Source organism: Anastrepha ludens, chromosome 4 (genome assembly GCF_028408465.1).
Source record: "Anastrepha ludens isolate Willacy chromosome 4, idAnaLude1.1, whole genome shotgun sequence".
Classification (NCBI taxonomy): domain Eukaryota; kingdom Metazoa; phylum Arthropoda; class Insecta; order Diptera; family Tephritidae; genus Anastrepha; species Anastrepha ludens.
The window spans coordinates 68,311,143-68,335,691 of NC_071500.1; the positions used below are offsets into that span (position 1 = coordinate 68,311,143).

Consider the following 24,549-nt stretch of genomic DNA (forward strand, 5'->3'; position numbering starts at 1 on the left):
TTACACCAATCGACACGAGTCCTTGTTTGGGCGATTGTCAAATTATGCGGTAGCCAACGAGAACAAATCTTTTTGACAACCAAATGTTAATGCAATATTGAATATATGTGGCTTCTTTTAGTACCCAAGAATGTCTTCATCTCGCAATATATTACATGGCGATATTGCGTTATCAACTGATGAACACTCCACCCATTTTCACCCATTGTCCTGGCGCGACAACCACGAAATTCATCTTGCAAGCATCGACGGTCACGTTGGAATTCATTATACCAGCGCTTTACAGTCTCTAAATGTGGTACTTCAACATCCACAGTCAAAGTAAGTTTATCAATGCACTTCTTTCTCGATAATCCACTTCAAAAATATAATAAATCATCGTACGAAAGTTTTCACGGATTAATTCCATCTTTTGAGGGATATGAATTTTGCAACACACAGGAAAAAGCACAAATAAAACTCATAAGTGAAAATGTGACACGTAAATTTACTGTACAAAATATCAAAATTTTCGATTAAAATATCAAATTACAGTTCATCAGACGCAGTCCAAAATATAAAGAATACCCCTCGTATGTACATTAGTGTGCCTCGCCAAAAAGAGTTGAGGTTGTTCCACCGGAATTACGAAAATATATTTTCAGACTTCCGCCAACTAACCATATCAAGATTTACGTGAGCTGGTTGGATTTTAAAATACCTCTGAAAACTCAGTTTTTTTAATAAAAGTAGTTTTTAAAAACGCAGCATAGCAGCGTAGCAAAATAGGAGAAGTGTTTATTTATTCCTCCCTACATGCGACGCTTATAACAAGTGGATACCAGTATTAGATATTAAGCTTGAGGAATTTAAGGTTTGTATGTATTGCTATATTCTGAAGTTCCTTGAATAATAATATTTATGATTGAACGCAGTGGCATCCACTTTCCTGCCACTTGCTTGCCAATAAAATGAAAGTTTATAAAACAGATTTCTAAGGAAAAACTATTTCCCAATAGCACATTTCGTTGCTTATAGTTACATACCACCGTTTTATGGTGGCTTTAGACGCCCGGTGCCTATTTGCCCGCCGATTGCTTGCAAGATATTGGCAGTGCTGTTGTTATTATATTTCCTGTTGCTGTCATTTTTATGGCTATTTTCTGTTTTTATGCCCTGTTCGTACTGCCAACTATGTAGCAAGTAGCTGTATATGTTGCGCAAGCGCAACTATTGCAAAATTGCAGTTGTATTCATTTCCTTATTGTTGCTGCTTTTGTTATTTTCTTTTTCACAATAGCTCTTCACTACTAGTTCCACAAACTTCCCGCACTTGATCGACTCTTCTTCCGTTGCATTCAAACAAGTTGTAAGAGCAACTTGGCCTGGTCTGGCCCGGTCCAGTCCAGACTTGCTACAACAATAACAACCAGCCAAATGACTTGACACAAAATGCATAACATTGAAAGCAAAATTGTCAAGCTCGTCTGCCGTGTAACATCGATTATGTTGTTGATGTTGCTAAGAGTACTGGCCACTATTACAATGGCATATCTTCTTGTAGCTTAATAGCCGGTTTTTTGACGCTTTGGGATCGTGCGTTTGAATGTATTTCAAGTGCACTGTGCGACGCCGATACACTAATGCCTCATTTCACTTTTCTGTTTCTTCACTGGGAAATCTGTACGAGACAACTTGTTCAGTGTCTGGTGACAATTGAGTGTAATCCATTTGTTATCTGAATCTAATTATTTAACCTTATTGGGGTCCATTTTTAGTCTTCTAGCAAAAAAGGAATGCAAAACGTTGTTGCACTCAAAATACAACTATAGGAGAAACATTGTTTTAACAGTAATTGAAATAAGGATTTGGGTTCGACATATGTAAATGCACTTCTAATTCACCTAGGGCATGCAACATGAAGAAAAAAGTTCACCGAAAACGTACACGAGTATATAATAAATCTGAACAGCTATACGAGTCTTTAAATGGCATTATCTGATTGTTAAGTATGATCAGAGCCAAGGTAACTCTGCAAGTCACTGACATCTTTTACTGCGCGGAAGATACGTTCCTTAGAAAAGCGAGAAAAAAATGGTTTGTTTGCTTTTTCGAGTTATTTATTTCGGGTGTTTTTAAGATTTGTGTGTTGTTGTGAAGTGTTGTCCTGAATCTTTAGTCTTGTTTTTGTCTAGTTCGTTATATAATGTTCGTATAGACTTTGGTATTTCGTTAACAAGTTCTGAAGATAGAGAGAAACCGTTTTTCGCTTTATCGTCTACTATATAGTTCCCTTCATCGCCTTTATGACCTGGAACCCAATAGAAATGTAGCTTACAATCCACTGCCAACCTTTCTACTGCCTCCCTGCTCTGAAGAACGATCTTGGACGTAATACTAAGTACTAAACGAAATAGCTGCATTAAAGACTGCCTAGCTATCTATGTAAAGATTAACCTTGGAGTTGGTGCCAGTAGTAACACAAGCTAGGTGATGCCTGTGAAAACCTCAGCCTGGAATACACTGCCGTAATCTGGAAGCTTATACGACTTCCTTATATGACGCGACCTAAAGATTACGTTGAAGTTTTAAACACATTTGGATTTAGTTAGCTCTAAAATGTACTTATTGCTTTTATCTTACACGAAAAATATTTACTTAATAAGTTATTCTTTTGGGAATTGTGTTTTGTTTAGAAAAAAAATTTTTGTTTTGCAAAAACGCTGAGAAAATATGTAGTATCGCTTTTCTTACATTTCTTAGCGGATTTAGCTAAGTTTTTTATAAAAATGACCGCCGCCGTGGCTGAATACCATTCGGTGTGGAACGCCTGTTTGAAATCACGTGTTTTTTTTTTATAAAAAAAATAGTTAATATGCAAATTCACATTCAATCATATTAATAAAATATAATAAAAATGTAAACTGAACTTTTTTTCTTGGAGGGGATCCTAGGACCACTTAAAAGTACCGTCAATGTTCTGCTCTATCGAATATTGCGCCAATGATGTCAGCGAGAGTTGCATTGCTGTTTTGTTTCTTTTTAACCCCAGACGATTGAAAAGATAGTAAGGGGCTATTCCTTTTCCCCCTTCTCTACACTAATGTGGCATATACTATTGAGTGGAATATTCAACCTCGCTGTGTACTCCCTTACCTTCCAATGTTCTGTGAGAATCGCAATTAGTCTTGAGATGTCTGAAGGTCATCTGTAATAGTGAGTCTCTAGTTTCATCTTAAACCGGCTGAAGGGAACTTCAAATGGTCAGTCAATCTTAAAGAGGAGCCTAGCTTAGAAACCTCATCCGTATTCTCGTAACCCTTGATGTTCCTGTGACCTGGAACCCATACCAGAGTGAATTCGAGGCATTAACTGGGTGAGTTGAGTTCCTCTATGCACTGAATTACAAGCTTGGAAGATATTTTAATTGAGTTTACCGCTATAGCAGCGTGAAGATATCGGACTTGATTTCAGCTTGCATGATGCCAAAAACTGTCTTGCAGGCTTCTCTGTTTGCTTGCACATTCTGCCTGGAATACGCTAGCTTTCCAGGCATCTGGAAGTGCATAGATTTGTATATTTGTAGGGATTTAGAGTTACATCCTGACCCGATACCGCAGTCCTTATTGAAGCCGGTCATCAAAAATGTCTACATCAAAATGCCTAAAGATTCGTTTCCTTCTCTAATCTGTTCTAGTTAGAAATGCCACCGAGAGATCTTTAATGAAGTGATGTCTTGGTGATAGGTTGTGAAAGCAAAGGATGGACCTTGCAGAAGGATGTAGCTGTAAGAATACTTTCTAGCGCCCCAACTCCCTATTTCTTTGAGCCTGACCACGCTATTTGCATCGCTTGGACTCAAACTTAATGTCGGTCTTACTGGAATAAAAGATAATCTTTACATCCTCACGAGTTTTGTTTGGCTGTATCTTTTAGTTAGTGCAGACCACCAAACGAGCGAGTATAGGTCTCATAGTTGTAGTGTAGGAACAGAGTGAGATTTTTGTTTGAAAACACCACTTCTTGCTTAGCACTTTTTTGCTTTACCGTATGGTATCACGTAATGGTTCTTGGAATTAAGTATCGGCGCAGAGGTACTACCTTTTTCTTTCATGGTGCGGATATCAGATTTTTTATTTATTTATTTTTATTTTGAACTCCAATTTTCACCCTTAAATTTTTAACTTATTTTTCATCTTCAGTTCCTGTTAAAACAGAAGCTTATCAGGAAATTTACATGCGACCACTTGTTAATTAATTTTCATTTAAACTAATCTTAAGTGCTCGTGCAACAGTTAAATATTCCAAACAACATTTACAACATTTATCAAATGATCATGGCAACACCCATTTTTCAAAATTTTACTTGGGGCGTATTTATTTTTTTGATTTCATTATTTGTGGCAAGTAAAGTAAACAAAATTAAATTTGATACAAATGATGAACCAATTAAAAGAAGAGACTGTCCGACGCGTATGCCTCGATAACGGCTTAATATAACTTAAGTTGGGGTCAAGTATTGTTATCAGCTTCTTTAAATCCAACAATAACATTATTGAGATCCAATGAAACCACGCTCTTTTTTTATATGCTTAGACTAAGTCACAATTTGTCCGTCTGGTGTCACAAACTAAACCTCTCACTATGAGTTTGTTTGATTCTAAGAATTAACAGCCAGCCGAAATAAAATTTTCCTAAAATGTTTGAGGGTATTTAAAGTCCGGTCCGATCCGGGCCGAATTTAGCACTCCTTACTTGTTCTTTATTGACTTCTTTATTTTCTAAATTTGTTTTAATTCTCACTCTCGTCACACTACACTTTTATGTTATATAAATATTTGATATGTTAAATGTGCATGTATAAATACTTTCATACATTTGGGTGTGTGCGTAGATACATATATAAACATTAATGGTTGAATACTTCCATTTAAATGTTTATTCTAGATTTGATTTCAGTCAATCACTGCCGCTGACTTTGACCTTCACATTGAATTTCTGGATTGTAGCGAAAACTAAGGCCGCGCTCACACTGCAAAATTATATGTATAAAGGCAGGTATACCCGGAAAGAAATTGCTGCCGATAGTTAAAAGAAGATATTCATTCTCACTGGAATATTTTACTTTGGATTTTTTGGCATATTTAAAATAGAAATGTATTAGGAAACGTGTGAATTTTCCACCGATGTTAATCTAATTTTTAAGCCTTGAATTTCTTGTAATATTTTTAATTTCTACCAAAAAGTGTTTGCACAGTTTTTTACATAGTATTTCCCATATACTTATGTATTACAGTAAGCTACAAGGGAGTTGTTGTAAGTGAAATAAAAATATTAAATTTTTATAATATTTCCTTCCATATTAGTTAGAAATACCATTAATTATAATTAGTAGTACACCGCAACTTTTACCCCAATATTATTAAACTCAAACTTGATTTGCAAATGAAATAAAGCAATAGAATGACACAGACGACTTTGACAAATTTAAACTCGAACTTCTATGTTTTATAATATATAAGCATAGCTTTTAAATTGTAGAAGCATAATTTGTATATTCCGTGATCGAAATAATGAAATGTTACTCACATATATACTCACCACGCTGATGATGTGGTGTTAATGGCATCAGGTGGGATCATTCAAAGGGCGCTAGGCGAGCTTAACTCTTAGGCTACAGGCTGTGGCCTAAGTTTAAACGCGCGTAAAACAGAACTCATGCTATTTACGACCAGATATAAGGTACCAATTTTTACTCTACCAAATATTAACGGACAAACCCTCTCACTTTCAACCAGTGCAAAGTATCATACTTAGGGGTAATTCTAGACTCAAAACTTACCTGGAAATTAAACATTGAAGAACGGGTAAAGAAAGCAGAAATCGCTATACCTGTAAACGAATGCTAGGAAGAAGATGGGGTCTTCAACCCAAGTATACATTATGGTTGTATAAGGCGGTTATACGACCAATTTTAACGTATGGCTCGGTATTTTGGTGAAAAGCTCTAGAGAGAGAATAAAATATCAAATTACTTGGCAGAATACAAATATCAGCCTGTACAATAACAGTCGGTACAATCAGACCATGTCCTAGGGAGGCCCTGAACGCTCTGACACACGTTATTCCGGTAGATCTACATATCAAGAAGATGGCAACAATGAGTGTATTTAGGTTAAATGAAGCGGGTCACTGGAAAGAAAAAGCTTATGGTCATGCCAATCTATAACTGCGACAAACCCAATATACCTCGAAGAGGACTAGCACATCGTCCCGACGGTAACATTCAGTAGAAATTTTGTCACTCTCTTTGCATCTAGGAAAGAATAGAATAAGGGATTCTCACTAAACAACTTCGACTCTAAAGTCTATACAGATGGCAATAAAATGGTTGTGTCGGAGCTGGTATATATTCTCATAGACTTAAAATTGAAAAATCGGTGCGTCTCCCTAATACCAGCAGTGTCTTTCAGGCGGAAGTACTGGCAATTGGGGAAGCCTGTAGGCTACTAATCGCAGATCCCTCTTTTAAGAGCAATATCACTATTCTTTCGGATAACCAAGCTGCAATCCAGGCCCTGGGTTCGGCTACAACATCCTCTAAAGTGATGGAACAAAGCAGCACTAGCCTTACCACCTTGAGCGAAAACCATAAAGTTACCTTAATCTGGGTCCCGGGACATCGGAGCATTGAAGGTAATGAAAAATCGGATGAACTGGCAAGAAGGGGATCTGCCATGAATAACGCTCTTGCAGACACGATATTCACACCATTAGGTGCAGTCACGATTGCAATTTCCCTAAAATAGTCATGCCAAATATATAGATACAGAGCTGAGCTTACAGTCTGTGTCAGAAGAAAAGAACAGGTTTTTTTCTCTTCAGAGATATATTTCATTCTGCTCTTTGCTGCGATGCCAGTGCTAACTCAGGTTAGTGTCGGTCGAAACGTTTCCGAAAACGCAACCAAACAAAAATGAGTGAGGAGTACGCGAAGCATTTCGAAGCGGTATTTTTATCCACGCATTCGGAAGGCCCGATCTTATCTTACGCTGCGGCTGCAAAAATTATTAAAAAGTCAAAAAAGTTTATAGTTTGTTGTCATGTGGAATCAGCGCTTTTAAGTGTACAAAAACGTTGATAACTTTTTCGAGGGCGACTTAAAGCTAGTACCGACAAAAAAGCAGGATAAAGGATCGTCCAACTTTTTAAGTGGGACCCTCCTTTGTGACTACGCCGAGCACGATCAGTTCCCAGACGCCAACCTCATTGAAAATGTGTGGGGAACTATGAAAACGCATCTTGCCGGAAAGCCAGTCTGTGATTTAAAGCAACTCGTGCCTCAAGTTCGCAAAATCTAGTCCTCTTTGTCGACAAGTTATGCAGAAAAGCTGGTTCAAAGCATACCGAGAAGATGCCAGGCTATACTCGACAAACATGGAGACTACACGGCTTATTAAGTAATAGCGACTCGCAGTTTTGTACATACTTTCATGTAAAACAAAATTTAAATATATACCTTTTATACTTCATGAATAATCGCGGTTCCTTTTTTCTGACACAGACTGTATGTAACGGTATTGACGTAGTTGTTAGTGAAATAGTTAGTACACGGTGAGATGTGTGAACTAGTTCATTGTCGCCATTAAGAAACCAAGATTTCGATTTCTTGCAAGGATACATTCTCTTCCCACTCTGTAATCTGTGTCATTCAAAGAAAACCATAAAAAAAAACTTTATTTTGGATTGCCTTTGGCTTGGTTTTTTTGTCAAGCCCAGTTCGTTTCGATATTTTCAGCCATATTCTTAACGGTGCAAAAGCTCACATCTACACTTTATATGATTGGCGTCACATCTTTAATTTTTGCGTTTGAATTTCCCCTCATTTTCCCAAGCAATTCAACTCATCGAGTCCCTACGAGTATGCAAAAGCCGTCAAGGCGAGTTGTTAAACCAAGAAAATTCAGATGCACATAATCTGTAGAAGGCTTACTATATCATGGCGGAATAATAAAAGGTGTAAGTGGAAGCACACACATATGAAGGGTTTTTCAATTGGCGCGGGTCGATTTTGGCGCCCTGTGGCAGCCATTTTGTTTTGGTGACATCTGTCAAATCTTTTGTTTATTATTCAGTTGTTTATGCCAAATCATCATGGCAAGTTACACGATTGAACAGCACGTTCAAATGATAAAACTTTATTATCAAAATGAGTGTTCATTAACGCAAACATTGCGCGCATTGCGCCCATTTTTCGATAGACGTGGTGGCCCTTCCAATTTATTATGGCCCATATTGAACCATATGGACCTAGACGACATGTGGTTCCAGCAGGCCGGCGCTACGTGCCACACAGCAAACGCCACGATTGACATTCTGCATGCATACGCGCCCTTATTGAAAACCCCTTTATTTGGGGGACAATTTTGCTATTATCTTCGAAATAGTATTTGCTTGCAACACTGTTCTTTATTCGTCAAGTCTCCGTTTAAATTATTTTTCTATTTTTTGGAAAATGCCATTTATTTGTGAATAATAAGCAATAGGTATAATAAATTGAAAAGAAAAAGGTATAAGAGATTAATCTTTATAAATCTCTTATATTGACCAATATAATTTTTTTTATTTAAACATTATACACACAAAGCTCACATTTAGCATTTGTTATAATCACGCTATTGATTTCGTTGATATGGTTTTCATAAACTTAATTGCATCCAACCCGTAGCTAGTTCTTTTATCTGTAATGCTTTTAACTCTGAAACACACGCAACAGTTCTCATTATCTACGTTGCTTCGCTTTGTATGAATGAAATTTTTTAACTTGTCATTATTTCATAGATTTAGTATATCATAAGCTCATTTGTTATTGTTATTGTTAGTTTTACAAGATGAAGTTCAAAATAAACAAGACTAGCGTCATAAACATTTTTTTGATGGCGCCATCATTTTAGTGAGTTAGTGCGTTGGAAGTTACATTCCTAGCTGACTTCCAGTAAAAGCTTGGTGGAAGCACAGTTATCTTTGTGTCATCGGTACAAAAATAAGTTTCGAACAAAGAGCTAATATCAAATTTTGTTTTAAGATCAATAAAACGTTTACCGAAACATTTGAATTGATGAAAAAAGTTTATGGCGATGATTGTTTCTTTCGTGCCAGAGTTCATGAGTGGTTTACATGTTTCAGAGATGGTCATGAAGACATAATTCATCATTAATTGAGGACCAAAAATTGCTCAGACCTCAACATTCGAAAGACCTCATTAAAGAGGCGAGAAAAGTCGAGAACTTCCTTTAAAACATTGTAACTGGTGATGAAACGTGGTGTTTCTAACATGAACCTGAAACTTAGCGTCAAAATGCTGAATAGAAGGTCCCAAATGAGCCACCACACAAAAAAACGCGTTTGGAGAAATCAAAAATCAAGTCGATGCTCATTTGTTTTTACGATTCCAAGGGAATTGTCCACAAGAACTCGTCCCAATGAGCCAAACCCTCAATGCAATTTTATACATTGCCGTTTTGAAGCGTTTGTTGCATCGAATTCGTCAAATTCGCCCTGAATACCGCGAAGAGGGAAGCAGGCGCTTATTGCATGATTATGCACCATCCCATCGATCCACTCTTGGACTGATTTTTTGACTAGAAATCGCATTTTAACCATCAACCACTCACCGTATTCGCCTGATCCGGCTCTCTGTGAAAGGAAGACGGTTTGCGTCCGTAGAGGCCATCCAAAGGGCTTTTACCGACATCCTTAAGGACATTCCGGCCAATGACCTGAAACACTCCTTCGAAAAGCTTTTAGATCACGCAAAACAGTGTATCGAATACTTCATCTTGTATATCAAATATAAGCGTAATCCTCAAAATTTGTTAGCTGATATTTAATTTCCATAAAAAATAGCTGCACGAGCTTAAAAATAGTTAATTTATATGTCGTAATTATCATTTATAGTGGGGAATATCCTTTAATAGTCAAAAATGAAAACTATTTTGTATACGAGGAGTGCTCAAAAAAAGCTACGTACATTCGAATTTCGAATATAATTTTGTTTTATGTTGGTAAACTCGTCTCGAAGATATGTTGACGTTTTAGCAATAAAGCATACATAGTTTGTTTGTGAGAGACATAAATAAGACAAGTGTTTTGCGTATTCGGCAATTTTCTGCTATGTGTAAAAAATGTCGTATATATTTCTGGCCATAATCTTAAGGGTACCGCTTCCAATAAGGCAGTGTGAAATTTTTTGTACTGCTCTGATGCCTGTACTTGCAAGTAAATTCTCGTAAGCAGATAATTCTTATATCGTCCCCTTAGTAATATATTAAAACAGCCTATAAATTGTTTGATGTTTTGAGAAAATGAATTTCAAACTTTTTGTCGAAAGTAGCTCTCACTCAAATCTCGTTATGTCTGTAAATATTTATTATTTTTTGACTGACGTTTTGACCCACTTTGTGGAACTAGAATTTGACAAAATTTTGAGTACATATAAAATCGACGATGGAGAATCCAAAAATTCAATAAAAAAATAATAGCCTATGAGCACATAGGCTATTGTTATACTAAGGGGACGATATATACTCGATATTTTTTTTTTAGTTTGGTCCTGGTATCGGTCGTTCTTTTCGGTATTAACTATATAAAAACGGTATAACTATCAGTTGAAAGTGAATTCACAGAAAGTGCTTTCGCTAGAGCAAAAACTGCTTTTACAAGTATTTTATTTTTGCAATTTCGTCCTTCGAAAGTGAAAATTTGAATAAGAAGGTAAGCAAAGAAGTAAGGGAACAATAAAGAAGCAAGCAATACACTTAAATATTCCAACCAGCAAATCGCTAAAAAATAAGCAAATCAGCTGTTACAGCGAAGTCACTTTTTGTCGATTCGACTAGGCTATCACTTGTCATAAACACATCCCCTCTTATCAAAGTAAGGCATGTAAATTTCAGTTTCCGTTGTTTTTTCGTATTTACTTTTCTTGTATCTTCTGAGTGCAATGGTTTTTGGAAAGTTGATATTTTGCAATCCCTCCAATATCCTAAAAAACTCTCTCCCATGCGAAAGCCCCCTCTTGAAAGCCGGAAATTTGGGTACATAGAAATGAAACCGCTTACCATTAAAATATTTAGAAAAATGGTCTTTTTGTACCTCAGTTGGGAGGACGATTTTTTAAAGTAATATTATATTATATTATACTGAACATAAAAATGCTAATTTTTGTCCATTTTCCTTTGTGAAATTGAAATAAGAAATGAAAATGAATTAATTCGCATTCGTTCAAGAGTAATAATTAAAAACAAAACCTTGCCTGATTTTTATAACTCCAGATTTTTACTCGATACTTAAATATACCTGATACTTTGTGCCGACACCAGAAACAGGTAAAAGTATCAATTCCAACGGTATGAAATGGTCATGTGATAGATGTGGGGCAAGTAGCGAATATCAGTTGTTTTTTAACCGATGTTCACATGATGATCTTTTTTACTCGACGCTTTTGTCAGTCGCAGCCGTGGAGGCAAATCATCAACCACGGAACGGCGGGGTTGAAATTATTTGTATAATTCGTATGCTTGTGTTGTTTTCAACATATTGACTTGAATCCCTGCTACAGTTGGGCCAAACACTCAATTTAGACCTTTTCAGTTAACATGTGGCCTGATTGATTGACAATCAGAATGGGCAAATCTGATGTTGTGATGTATGAAGGCCACACATTTTTAATGACGCACCAGAAGCTCCTAGAGGTTCCATGCCACACATAAACTTTTTTATTTTTTCGTCTGAAAACAGATGCCAACTTTAATTCATAGATTATAGCTAATGTCAAACTTATTGGCTCTTATGGCACGGTGCATTGTCCTGGTGAAAAATAATTTTTTTCTTTTGCAAACTGGATCTTTTTTTTCACGAATTTCTTCCTTCAGCTGATTTACCAAGTTACAATAATGATCGAATTTAATGTTTTACTAATTTCCAAGTAACTTTCACATCCCAAAAAACTGGTGCTAACAACTTCTTGGCCAATTTCTGAACACCAACTCGTTGCGAAGACGACGAAAAGTGTCACCCCGCTTTATCCTCTCGTTTTGGTTTAGGATCGTAGTGATAGACCCAAGCTTCATCCAGACGCTTTAAGTAAAAATTCACGTAGATTCATATCTTAAGAGTTGTTCTCAAAAAAACCTCCAACATAAGGCCTAAATATTTAATGAAAATTACCGAAAACATAAGGTTATGCAATTCATTTTGCAACATGAAGTAAAAGAAAACGATAGGAGGTGCAAAACAATAAGAGGCTACCGAACAGCCTAACTACCTATGGGCGAAAGAACCAAAGGGCGAGCAAACAAACGAGTTGTCGTCCAAGAGAAACCCAAAAGCAAACTAACACAAACAAAAATACCACCAACCACTTGCTGAGTTCAATGTGCTTTACCTGCACCGAAAGAACAACAACATAGCAATAAAAACCCAAAGCAAACCTTAGCAAACAGTGACTGAAACGGAAGAGGCAAAGCTGTCAATTGAAAGTGCAGTGGTGGCAGAAACGGCAGCAACAACAGCAATTCAGAACATTCAAAATTCGCCAGCAACACCAAAATACATACCTCCTATATATTGAGTATGTATGCATGCATGACATACATATATAAGAACATTTGTACGCATACATTACGTTGAAAAAACTCTGCTACTACTGCGGATGCATCCACTACTCGATCTTTTAGCTTCATGCAATTGTTTCTTGCCAAGCGACTGCTATGTACGTCAACCATGCCACTCTGTGTAAAACAAAAGCGGATAAAATTGCTCCAAAGTGAATGATCTCTTACCAAACAAAGAAGAAAAAACAAAGCCAACGACATCATCATTACCACAGCATCTTTGGTTATTATCAAACGCACAGGTTGAAGAACACTGGCTCTTGCAAAACACAACCATGAGCAGAACAACAGCATTTTTAGTTTGCCAATATTGTCATGGTCGCTGCTAATACTGCGGGACTGTGGTTGCATTTTTTGACGATTAGTTGCATGTGAATCTCAAAAAAGGCTAAAAGTGGTCTGAAAACATAAATGAATAAAAAGGAATTATTGCCAAAAAATAATAGTCAAAACAAGCGAAGCCCAGTATTGCAACTACAAAAACAACAGCATCACAAGATGTGGGTATGATGATGATGCATGTGTGTATGTGCATATGTACTTGTCATCGCAGTTAAACAAACTTAATACACCTCTGTTGCTGCCCATCTTCTGCTGAACGTGTTAATATGTATGTATGTATATATGTAAGTATGTACGAACTTATATATATAGATAATATGCATACACAACTTTTCTTATGGCAATTGTTGTTCTCATATACAATAGTTGTCAGTAACGTTAACGCCACTGTTGCTGCATTAGTGCAAAATGTCAAGGAACTTTACTCATCACTGCCAACTATGGCCAAGCTTAGAGCCTTCTCTTATTTTCGCTTCTCCATTTTCTCTGTGACCATACTCACCTTGGATTTTTGTTTATGCAACTTAGAGGCCGCCGCAGCCGAATGGTTTGTGCTTATTTACTATTCGGTTGGTCCAGGTTCGAAACCGGGTTCGACGTAAAACAACAAATCCCTCCATTATGTAGTATTTATGCTTATATATGTATTTATATATGTATATGTATGTACTAGGTGATCATCCTCGTACCATAAACTTTCATCTGGTATTCTGCCATCGGAGGCACTGCTATTTAACAAACCGCACGACATTTTCACTTTGTAAGAACTCCTCTTGCTCGTTATTATATCCAATGCGACACGTTCCTGAAGTCCATCAGAAAAAACGTCTTCACTAAAAGCACCATGATCCAAAACTGTAGAGAATTTGACTATACTCTGAAAGAGAGTTTAATGATACTCTCAAAGAGTTTCGACACATTAGATAGCTTCGAAATACATATATCTATAATTTTGCTGTCTCAGTTGTGAATTGGGCTAATAGATTCAAATTTCCTATTATTTGTGAAAATTCCAGAAAACAATGAAAAATTTCAAAAATTTGTAAAAGGGTAAAATTAACAGGGCAATTTTTTAACAAAATACATGAATAATGAAAGTCCGTCAATATGCATTTTCACACACGCCTTAAGACTGTTAATGCCTGCAATAACTATCATCAACTGCAAAACTGGAACTGAAAAACTGTTAACTGTTTTGGGTTAAAATGGGTTCAATGGTGCGAAATCATTAGATATGTTAGGAAACTGTTCCGGTAATGATACTCTAAAAATAACAGTCGTTTACGAGTGGCATGAATGCTTCAGAAGGGATCGTGAGAGCCTCAAGGTGGCAGGCCGTCGCCATCGAAACGTAATGATGAAAATCTGAATAAAATGAAAGAAAAGTTGATCATTTAGGACAAATTAACATTCAGAGAGTTTGCACAGGTCTTTAACATGGCTTATGGATCCATTCAGGATATTTTAATTAATGATTTGGGTTTGCGCCGTATTGCTGCAAAATTGGTCCCAAAGAACCTGAATTGCATGCAAAAAGGTATCGCGTTGATATCGCCAAAGACATTATTCTCAAGACTGAATCCGATCCAACATTTATCAAACGCATCATTACTCGAAACTTTGATTTACGAATGCCAGCAATCCAGATATAAGGCGATTGAGTGGAGAGATCCTAATGAACCAAGACTTAAAAAACCACGTTGAGGATTTGTGGGAAAATAGCTCGTGGATTTTACACCATGATAACGCACCGTCGCAGCCGCCATAGCCGAATGTGTTAGTGCGTGACTAACATTCGGAGTTCAGAGAGAATGTATGCAGGTTCGAATCTCGGTGAGAGACCAAAAATGAAGAAAAAGTTTTTTTCTAATAGCGGTCACCCCTCGGCAGGCAAACCAGCAAACCTCCGAGTGTATTTCTGCCACGAAAAAGCTCCTCATAAAAAATATGTGCCGTTCGGAGTCGACTTGAAATTGTAGGTCCCTTCATTTGTGGAACAAAATCAAGACCCACACCACATATAGGAGTTCGGCCAAACACCTAAAAAGGGCGTACGCGCCAATTATATATACATATATACATATAAAGCAGCTTTGCGAGGAGCCGTAATTGTTTGTGTATTTCTGACCAAGAATGGAACGAATACGATCCAACAGCCAACAAATTCCCCTGAGATGTTTCCCTGCAATTTTTTTTTTTCTGTTTGATCGAATCAAAAATCACTAGGTGGCGTAAGTGCTTGACAGTGGGTGGGGTACTTTAAAGGCGATAATATTACTTTCGAGAAATAAACTTGTATTTTGAATTTTCTGAATATATTACGCGAACTTCTAGATCAAGGTGGTATAGTTGCTGTGAAGAAATTTGTCGAAGCAATTAAAATCTTTTGTGTAGCGTCGAAAGTTAGCGAGAAAAAAATAACCTGAAGATAATTTAATTTCTGTTCAGAATTTATTTCTAATATTTTTTAGCTTTTTCAGGCTAGTTTCTTTATAACCGAAATATTATTTAAGCAAAATTCAAACATTAAAGTTTTAAAAATATGACAGTAGCTAGAAATGTCAGAGCAGGACAATAAACTATCCCATTCGTATTGCATTAAAAGGGTATTAATCATATCAAAGTCACAAGCTACAAAGTAAAAAGATAGTATGTGATCAAGAACCGACGAGGGTATTTGGATGCTTATCACACACTATAGGAGAAAAGCATTCAGAAATATTATACGTAGCTTAAAATATCACTAATAAAAACTAGATCTAGGATCCTTTCCAAGTTGTTCATGAAACTTTTAACTTATATAGTATTAAATTATCCCGAAATCCCAAAAAACCTGCGTCTTCCTCTACACCGACATTCCGTAAGAGCAGCGGGCGACACCTTTTTTTATATCTGTTTTAGGGTAGTCGGTATTAGCCCATAACATGTGACTTGCCCATCTCAGTCTGTTGATCATTATTATGATTATTACAGACGGGTAGTACAGTTTTTTGAGTTCATGATTGTAGCGCTTTCGCCATTCGCCTTTATCACATATCACGCGAAAGAGTTTTCGCAGAACTCTCCTTTCAAACATCAGGAGCCATACCATTTTTACATTAATTTTTATATTTCATATATATTAAATATATTATACATAGATAAAGTAAAACTAAGTCACGACCACCATACGTGTTTTTGAAATATACACTGTTTTGATTAGGTATTAAGTCTGTTGTTTGTCTGTGTTTCAGCCATTTCTCTCTTTATATTTTTAATTATAAGCTTTCATATTATAATCATTAAATTCCATTTTTCAAGCCAAGCAAATCAAAGTCAAACTACGAGACAATCGTAGTTCTGGCATAGGTAGGCAAATTTACCAACCCAGCTGATAGGAGCTGAATATTTCGATGAAACATAATTTTAATTTTTTAAATTCACATTTCTTATAGCTAAGCTTAAATCATTTCTTGTAACATTTAATTATAGTTTAACTGCATGCGATGAAATGAAAACACACATTTTAACGCGCATTTCAAAAACGCTGGCTTCCAGAAATAAAAAATGCAACGCCAATACAGCAAATCTTGTAAAGAACACATGCACACCATGGCGACCCTTGATAACGAAAATTTAATTATCAGTATCACGTACACACCCTTAGCATTCTGACAAACAAAAATTCAAGCAGGTAATAACCCTACAGGAAAAACCTCCACTAATGAAATAATTCTCTGGCTCAGAATTAGTACGATTTCCATGAGTGAGAACCACTTCGCTACTCATGGCACGAATAGTGGGATCTGTCTTTAGAGTACAATAGTGGCAAAGTCGAAAGTTGGACATATGTATAGTATTTCTTCGCCAAAGCAGTAGTCATGCAATGACTCAATCGCTGAGTTTAATGGGCCAAACGGAACGTAACCATGGGTTTACATAGGACAATGTTCTGAAGGCAATTGAAAATATGTATTAGTTGTAAAAATAGAGAACAACAGTTATAAATACAATCCACTTTTAAGCAAGCGCTGTTAGTTTAGTGTCGTTTCGTGCAAATTGCTTGCTCTGACTTCTACTCCTTCGCTAATTGCAAGGAAACGGCGCCGAATTGATCAATATTGTCAAATCATTGTAAATGTATTAGTAAAAAAGAGCAAACGATTAGTAAAAAGTGTGAATGTATTGTTATTGTCCTTGCAAAACTGTCCCGGGTAAACGCCAAATAACGAAACGATTCGAACTGTCACTTGCGTCACAATTAAGACTGGAGAGTTCCAGCGCATTTATTAAAAGTGGTGGCAATAGACCAACAACAATGCTTTGTACGTTTGATTGTCATGGCAAAGTATTAGAAAAGTATAAAACAAAAAACTAATTCGCCTTTTTTTATTCTGTGCTGACAGCCACATGGACACAGCGAAAGAAAAAAAAAAAACAAATCAGCTGATTTACCAAACCACCTTTAATAGATTCGCCTTGGTTCCTAGTCACGATAGTGCTTGCAGACAGCTATTTGAATATGAATATAAATACGAATTTTCTGTACAAAGACTTCCTAATATTTTTTATAATAATCAAAAATTTGTGCTAACGATATTAAATATTATTCATCTTATATCAATATTATTCAGCAGTTTTCATATTCCACACTACCCTTCCACGCATTATAATAAATACATATATTTTTTTATTTAACAAAATGGTTTATTTGGTAATTCAATATTTATTATTAAAATAATTCACACAGAACTTTCCCTAGCAGTTAGATACTAATTGCGATAGGCCCCATAGTGGCAATTTGACAGTATTTTGCTCGTATGAATTAAACTGACACCGAAAACAAACAATAAAAACAAAAGAATAAACCTTAAAAATTACTTATTTCAACAAAAATGTATGCACATTCACACAAATTTTTCAATTTTTCTACAACTGATGCAGAAAGTAACATATATATGATATGGTTTTACCCGTTCCAAGTACTCTAACACCAAATAATAGAAAAATTAGAAAGTAGAAAAATAATCGAAAACCTCGGCAAACAATCGCAAACCTCCGAGTGTATTGCTGCCCTGAAAAAGCTCCTCAGAAACACTACTTTCCATTCGAAGTCGGCCCAAAACTGCAGATCCCTCCATTTATGCGAAAACATCAAGACGCAGGCGGCCGCCGTAGTCGAATGGGTTGGTGCGCGATTACCTTTCGGAATTCACAGAGAGAACGTTGGTTCGAAACTCGGTGAAACACCAAAATTAATAAAAACATTTTTCTAATAGCTGTCGCCCCTCGGCAGGCAATGACAAACCTCCGAGTGTATTTCTGCTATGAAAAAACTCGTCATAAAAATATCTGCCGTTCGGAGTCGGCTTGAAACTGTACGTCCCTCCATTTGTGGAACAACATCAAGACGCACACCACAAATAATAGTAAAATCCAATTATATATAATAAATATATATATAAGTAAGAGAAAGCTCTTCCCCATCAACAGCATAAGCGGCGCCAGTTAACCTATGGTTTGTAGATATTATGTTAGTTTGGAACTATCGAAAAATGGATGCGGAGTGTAGTAGATGTCAATGTCGAATGTAGACAAGTTTCAAAGTGTGTAGTGGGTGCAGTCGACACTTCCTAGCACATCGTTGTGAAAAGCTTACATGTGTATTTGTTATATCGTTCTGCATTTATAGTCGACAATTGAACTTTCAGCAGACTTTTAAAAATTGCGACAATTTTAAAATTCGTAAGCCTGTATTAAGGAAAGCAATAAGTGAAAATAAAATTTTTTTGTCATAAATTACAAACCAATTTTTAACAAAATTTATTTCAACTTATGTAGTATATAATGTTATTAGTTTAGTACTAGTTGATAATCATTTAATATACTTTTACTCTATACAATTTATGTCTTTTTTTGCATGAATGTATTAGCACTTGCACGCGATTATGCTGAAATAATTAGATAATTTATTTTTTTGCAATGCAACTAAATTAAAGTCCACATTAACTATCAAACGTAGCTCCTAGCAACTATCTCCTTACGACAAAAAGATTAAATTATATATTGCCTAGATGTTTAGATATGTGCAACATTGGGCTCCCGAATGCAATAGAGCTGCGTTTACCATAAAATAAACGCAGCAAATTACGACAATTGCGTGCAGTTACAGCAATTTTTGCAACTGCACATATTACATATCCGAACGACATCTTTACAGTTTTTACACTTTCCGATTCATCGCTTCGAGAGGAGGCTTTAGGAATATTAGAGGATTTATTGCTTGGCCAAACACGGTTCTGTGGCCCAGTATTTTTATTAAAATATACGAAATCGGTAAAAAATTTCAGAAACATAAATTGCAAAAATACATATGTACACATGAATGTATGTATGTATATCCAATTATCTGAAGTAAAAATCTCAAAATTTGCAAGCTCACACTACTTAATTTGTATCAAACTCATCAAAATGTATTATTTTTGCTTTTCTCCGGCTTATTAAATACTCTTAACGTTACCAAAAATCGTCAATTTAGCATACGGCTTCCATTCGCTCATTCGCTGTACCTTTTTACCCTGACATTGAATTCTCGTCTGAAAATTGCGTTTACTGGTATGGCTATGTAAATGTGTTCCTAATTGGGAAAACCCTGCAGGAAAATCCCTTATTACTGGTTTGCTTCTAGTGAATTTAGAATTCCGACTAGTTCGCGTTTCTTCTCTGTTCTAAATAGGTAAATGCCCTAAGAAGTGCTAAATGCCTCGCTCGCTCTCACTATTCTCTAAAGTTGTACAATTTTGTAGGTATATTTTACTTAAATGTATTTTAACTTTTTAAGGCACTTTGTTTTAAGGTAATTTAGAAAAAATTTTTAAGTAATTTAATTTTTAACAATTTTATCTTAAGGTAACTTCAATACCACACGTCTAGTTGACAAATATAGTCTGATGGGTATAATAAAGGGTTTTTCAATTGGCGCGGGTCGATTTTGGCGCCCTGTGGCAGCCATTTTGTTTTGGTGACATCTGTCAAATCTTTTGTTTATTATTCAGTTGTTTATGCCAAATCATCATGGCAAGCTGCACGGTTGAACAGCACGTTCAAATGATAAAACTTTATTATCAAAACGAGTGTTCATTAACGCAAACGTTTTTCAATTGGCGCGGATCGATTTTGGCGCCCTGTGGCAGCCATTTTGTTTTGGTGACATCTGTCAAATCTTTTGTTTATTATTCAGTTGCTTATGTCAAATCATCATCAAACGTTGCGCGCATTGCGCCCATTTTTCGGTAGACGTGGTGGCCCTTCCAATTTCTTATGGTCCATATTGAATAATATGAACCTAGACGACATGTGGTTCCAGCAGGACGGTGCTACGTGCCACACAGCAAACGCCATTTTATTCCATTTCAACATCTACCCGCCCTTATTGGAAACCCCTTTAGAAAATGGAGGCGAATACTTAATTGCCGTTTAGGTCGATTGAATTTTTACCCATGTCGTCAAAAAAAATATTACAATAAAACTCAAATGAGACACAACAACTAAATGTATTCGGAAACAGGTCCCATCTTTCAAGACAACTCAAACCAGCAAATTTACACGCAAAACCAGATGGCATTTACATTTCGGCTTTGACTTTCGTACTATGAAAAAACAAATTTTCCAGAATTTTTTCTGAGAAAACTTTTAGATTTATTGATCTAAAAATGTGTACACATATAATGTTATCTTTTAACTGTATTTAAAGGCTTAGTGTTAGTAAAAATATTTATTTGGAAAAGAGCTACATCTGATCTCCGGGAGCTCCTCTCAAAAAAGACGTTTTGCCGTGACCACTACATCTCTGAACTGGATCCTCTGCAATTAAAAAACCAAACAGATTTTGTTAAAGTAATGCTAAAGCTAGTAATAAATCGAACGAATAAGCAAAATAATTTTTTTGACAAAGTGACGGTTTCTAAAAAAAATCTATTTTTGACCAAAATTTCGGCCTCGATATTAAATTTTCTCTGTGTATTCTTAAATATATGTACATTAAGAAAATAAAATAAAAAAATTGATTTTTTGAAAATTTTAACTGTACATATATAACCCTTAAAGGCAGGTGTCTCTATGAGTTTCCACCACAGTCGGTTCTATATTACCTGCACCACCTGGATTTATATCCGGCCAAAAATTGTCTTCCCAGCAGAATTCCATAAAAGTGTATGGCAAATGCTTTGTGCTACTACAACAACAACTGGCACCGTCTGTAGCTCGATAGTTCGAAATTGGCGACATCGTGTTAGGTCGAAAATCATGCCACGTCAGATTTTCCCTGCAGGGTTTTGTGTTACAACCATACACATGCACATATTATATGCATACATTTAAATTATATACACACTAAAATTCATCTTATTATTGTTATTATTGTGGACTGCCGAATCTTATTTGTCGTTTTTTGCAAGCTGTATCAATATTGACGTTGAGACTGTGGCTGTGAATGACTGCACTGCACTGATAAAAAATTTGAGTAGGTATGTACTGTGACTTTTTTCTTTTGTTGTTTTTTTGTTTGCTACGATTACAATTGCGTTTGTGCATTTTTTGGAACATTTCACAAAATTTAGTCAAAGTTTTGCCTTCGGTGCCACTGGACGTGTAGTGTGTGCAGCAATAATGCAATATTATCAAAAGCCGAAAATACAATTTAAAAAATTATTTTGAATATTGTTATCAACAACCGAAATCAACTGATAACAATTGAAGTCACCCCATTACCTACATTCGTAGCAAGCAATCAATTGGCACACCAATAAAACTATACAGTCGTGCATATTTATATGTATATGAGCATATGTTTATAAGCGTGCATACTAGAAGCACACATACACGAATAAAAATAGTTGAAATTCAAGGCCACATTTGTATTGAAAGTGAAATCGCAGTGATAAAAAATAGCTAAAGCCTGGTGGTATAAAAAATGCAGTAAAATTATCGCAAATAAAATTGGTAAATGTAATTTTAGTTGAAAACGAAAGTGAAATCCAATGGTATTGGTTCAAGTGCATGTAATAGTGCACATACAATATGTTATATAAATAGTTAGTAGTAGAATAGAATCATTTATGTGATTTTTATCACGATCTTGAATTAGTATTTGTTATCTATTGACCTTAAAATGGTTCATTTGCTCCATATTTTCTGCTATCTCTCCGTAATTGTAAAGAAATTTGGCGACTGCAATATTTCAGCGAGATAATTACGGTTTAATTTATAGAATATACTTAAGTTTTTGCAAACGAACGATGAAAACCGGAATCGGCACCAAAACTATACGTTTTCCTATTATTTTACATTCTGAAATCTTTATTAAGGCGCTGAGTTAGCTATGTGTTAAATCCATCTGCCCCATTAGACGAAAATCAGTACCTTAATACGAGTGACTAGGTATACATTCAACCTTCATATTCTTCTTTTTGTTACTAAGATCTAACTAAACATGAATTCTTATTCCGAACTGCCAGGTCAAAAGCAATCAGAAAATGTTCAAATTTATTCCCATATTTCGTTGACTTTTGTTTGAGTGCACTTTTGTTATGCGTAATTAAAAGTATAAAGTAGCAGGCCCATTTTTAACACATTTTTATAAAATCGTATTTCTTTCTTTGATTGGTTTTTTTATATCATATTTAGTAGTCTATAGTTTTAATAAAGTTATTTTGTTTTTCTGCAAATTATAGTTATTTGGAAAGTTGTCTTGATTGCATAGCCTATTTTGCCCAGTTTTAATACGAAGTAACACAAATTCCGAATTTCGATGAGTTAACTCAACTTTCATTTGAAGTACCAGAATACAATATTTTAGCAAATTCTTATAAATTCACCAAACTGCTTTAATTTTATTATGGTTAGGTGGATTATTTTGAGTGAGAGCTCAACATTAATATGTGATCTAAATGTAAGTATGTATGAAGAAAAGAAAACCTGACTTTTTTTTTGGCAACAGTTTTTTTATTTGGTTAGAAAGAATTGTGAAGATTCATCAAAACTTTTGCCACACCACTTAAAATGTTTATGGCATGAACTGAAGCCTATTGTTCCTATCCTATTTCTATCGATTAGCATATTAATCATCATAATCAGTTAAGCGAGCCATGTATTGCCTTCTTCAAACCTCGAAAAAATTAAAGGGTACCGGGAGTCTAGCGTTCGAAAATTTAGGGTATTTTCAGGAATTTTTTTTACAATAAAAAAATGAAATATGATTTTTAAATTTTTTAGGCTTTTTATTTAACTTCTTTTACATACAAAAAATAATTTTTTTTTTAATTTTAACAATTTAAAAATGGCGTTGAAGTTGACCATACCGAAAAATTGGACCTAGACGGTGTTCTCCATTTTGGCTCTTCTATTTATCTGAAACACAAAAACCAAAAAAAATTATTAATCAGTATGATTGTAGCTATGTCCCGCTACTAGAACAAAAAAAAAATTGACAAAATTGCGCGGTTTTGAATTTGACACTCTAAAAATCGGATTTTTATCAGTTTTTTAATCAAATGTATACGAAATAATAATATGATTCTTTTACGGGCGATAGCCATTGGTGTTGTGAACAACATATTAAAATTTCAGACGATTCGTTTAATAGTTTTTTGTTTTTCTTAATAACACCAGGCCAAAAAAAGTCGAAATAAATGAGTTTGAGGTACAGGAGCGTGCGGACGGCTCTCTACCTAGTTAATGGACTGTAGAAGCTATAATATTAGGAGTTTCCGCATGAAAACAGTACATTCTTAAGATACCATACTTTCGAAATATTGGAAAAACAAAAAACGATTTTTTGATATTTCTAGACCATCCCCTTAAAAAAATAGTTCTCGTATCATTGAATTTTATTATCGATTTCCGTGGTTGGGATATCAAAGCACATAATAAAAAAAATTTGGCAGTTTGGGATCGGATTTTTTTAGTTTTGTTGCCTGTTGTTATTATTTGCACTATATAATATATAATAACTATCTCAAAAGCTATATTATTTCTATGTCCGTTTTAATCAAAACGACGCTTTAGTGCTACTTGAGGAGTGTCAAACTGACACTTCAACCATTTCACCTACCTTTCACCGTCTATTATATGGAACAAAAAACCTAAACAATCAAAAAGGTGCAGTCCCAATCCGTTCTGCTACCTCAACTCATCTAGCGTACGAGTAATTCTATACACAAAATCCAATTGGAAAAATTCAAATAGAAACCAAATCTGAACGATTGGATTACAGTAATGTTATTTGTGCTTTGGGAACTACAAAATTTATTATGTGGGCGGTGGATACACCCATTTTCAAAATTTACCAAGTTTGAAAATTTGTTCTGTATTTTTTACTGAAATGGATGTAAGTATTACACATAGCTTTTAAACACGAAATTCTTGTATCAACATTCCAGTTAATTCTGTGGGCTAAATACCAATTTGCTTTTTTCATATAGGAAAGCGAATTTTAAGCCGCTTAAAGCTTGCATTTATTGTACTAAATTTTTTTAAGCCCTATCACTTCTTACCCAAAAGTTTTCTAGAAATTGAA

The 24,549-nt window shown here is 35.4% G+C and overlaps 1 protein-coding gene across 6 annotated transcripts in view; it reads left to right on the forward strand.

Annotated features, from left to right (window-relative positions):
- Nucleotides 1–24,549, forward strand: part of LOC128859677 (solute carrier organic anion transporter family member 74D) — a 146,358-nt gene that overhangs the window by 110,180 nt on the left and 11,629 nt on the right. The window contains exon 1 of one of the 6 annotated variants that reach the window (XM_054096684.1): nucleotides 21,627–21,974. The exons of the other annotated variants lie outside the window; for them this stretch is intronic. The gene's annotated coding sequence lies outside the window, so the exon portion shown is untranslated. Of the gene's footprint in view, nucleotides 1–21,626; nucleotides 21,975–24,549 lie in introns of those variants that run through there. 6 annotated transcript variants of the gene reach the window in all.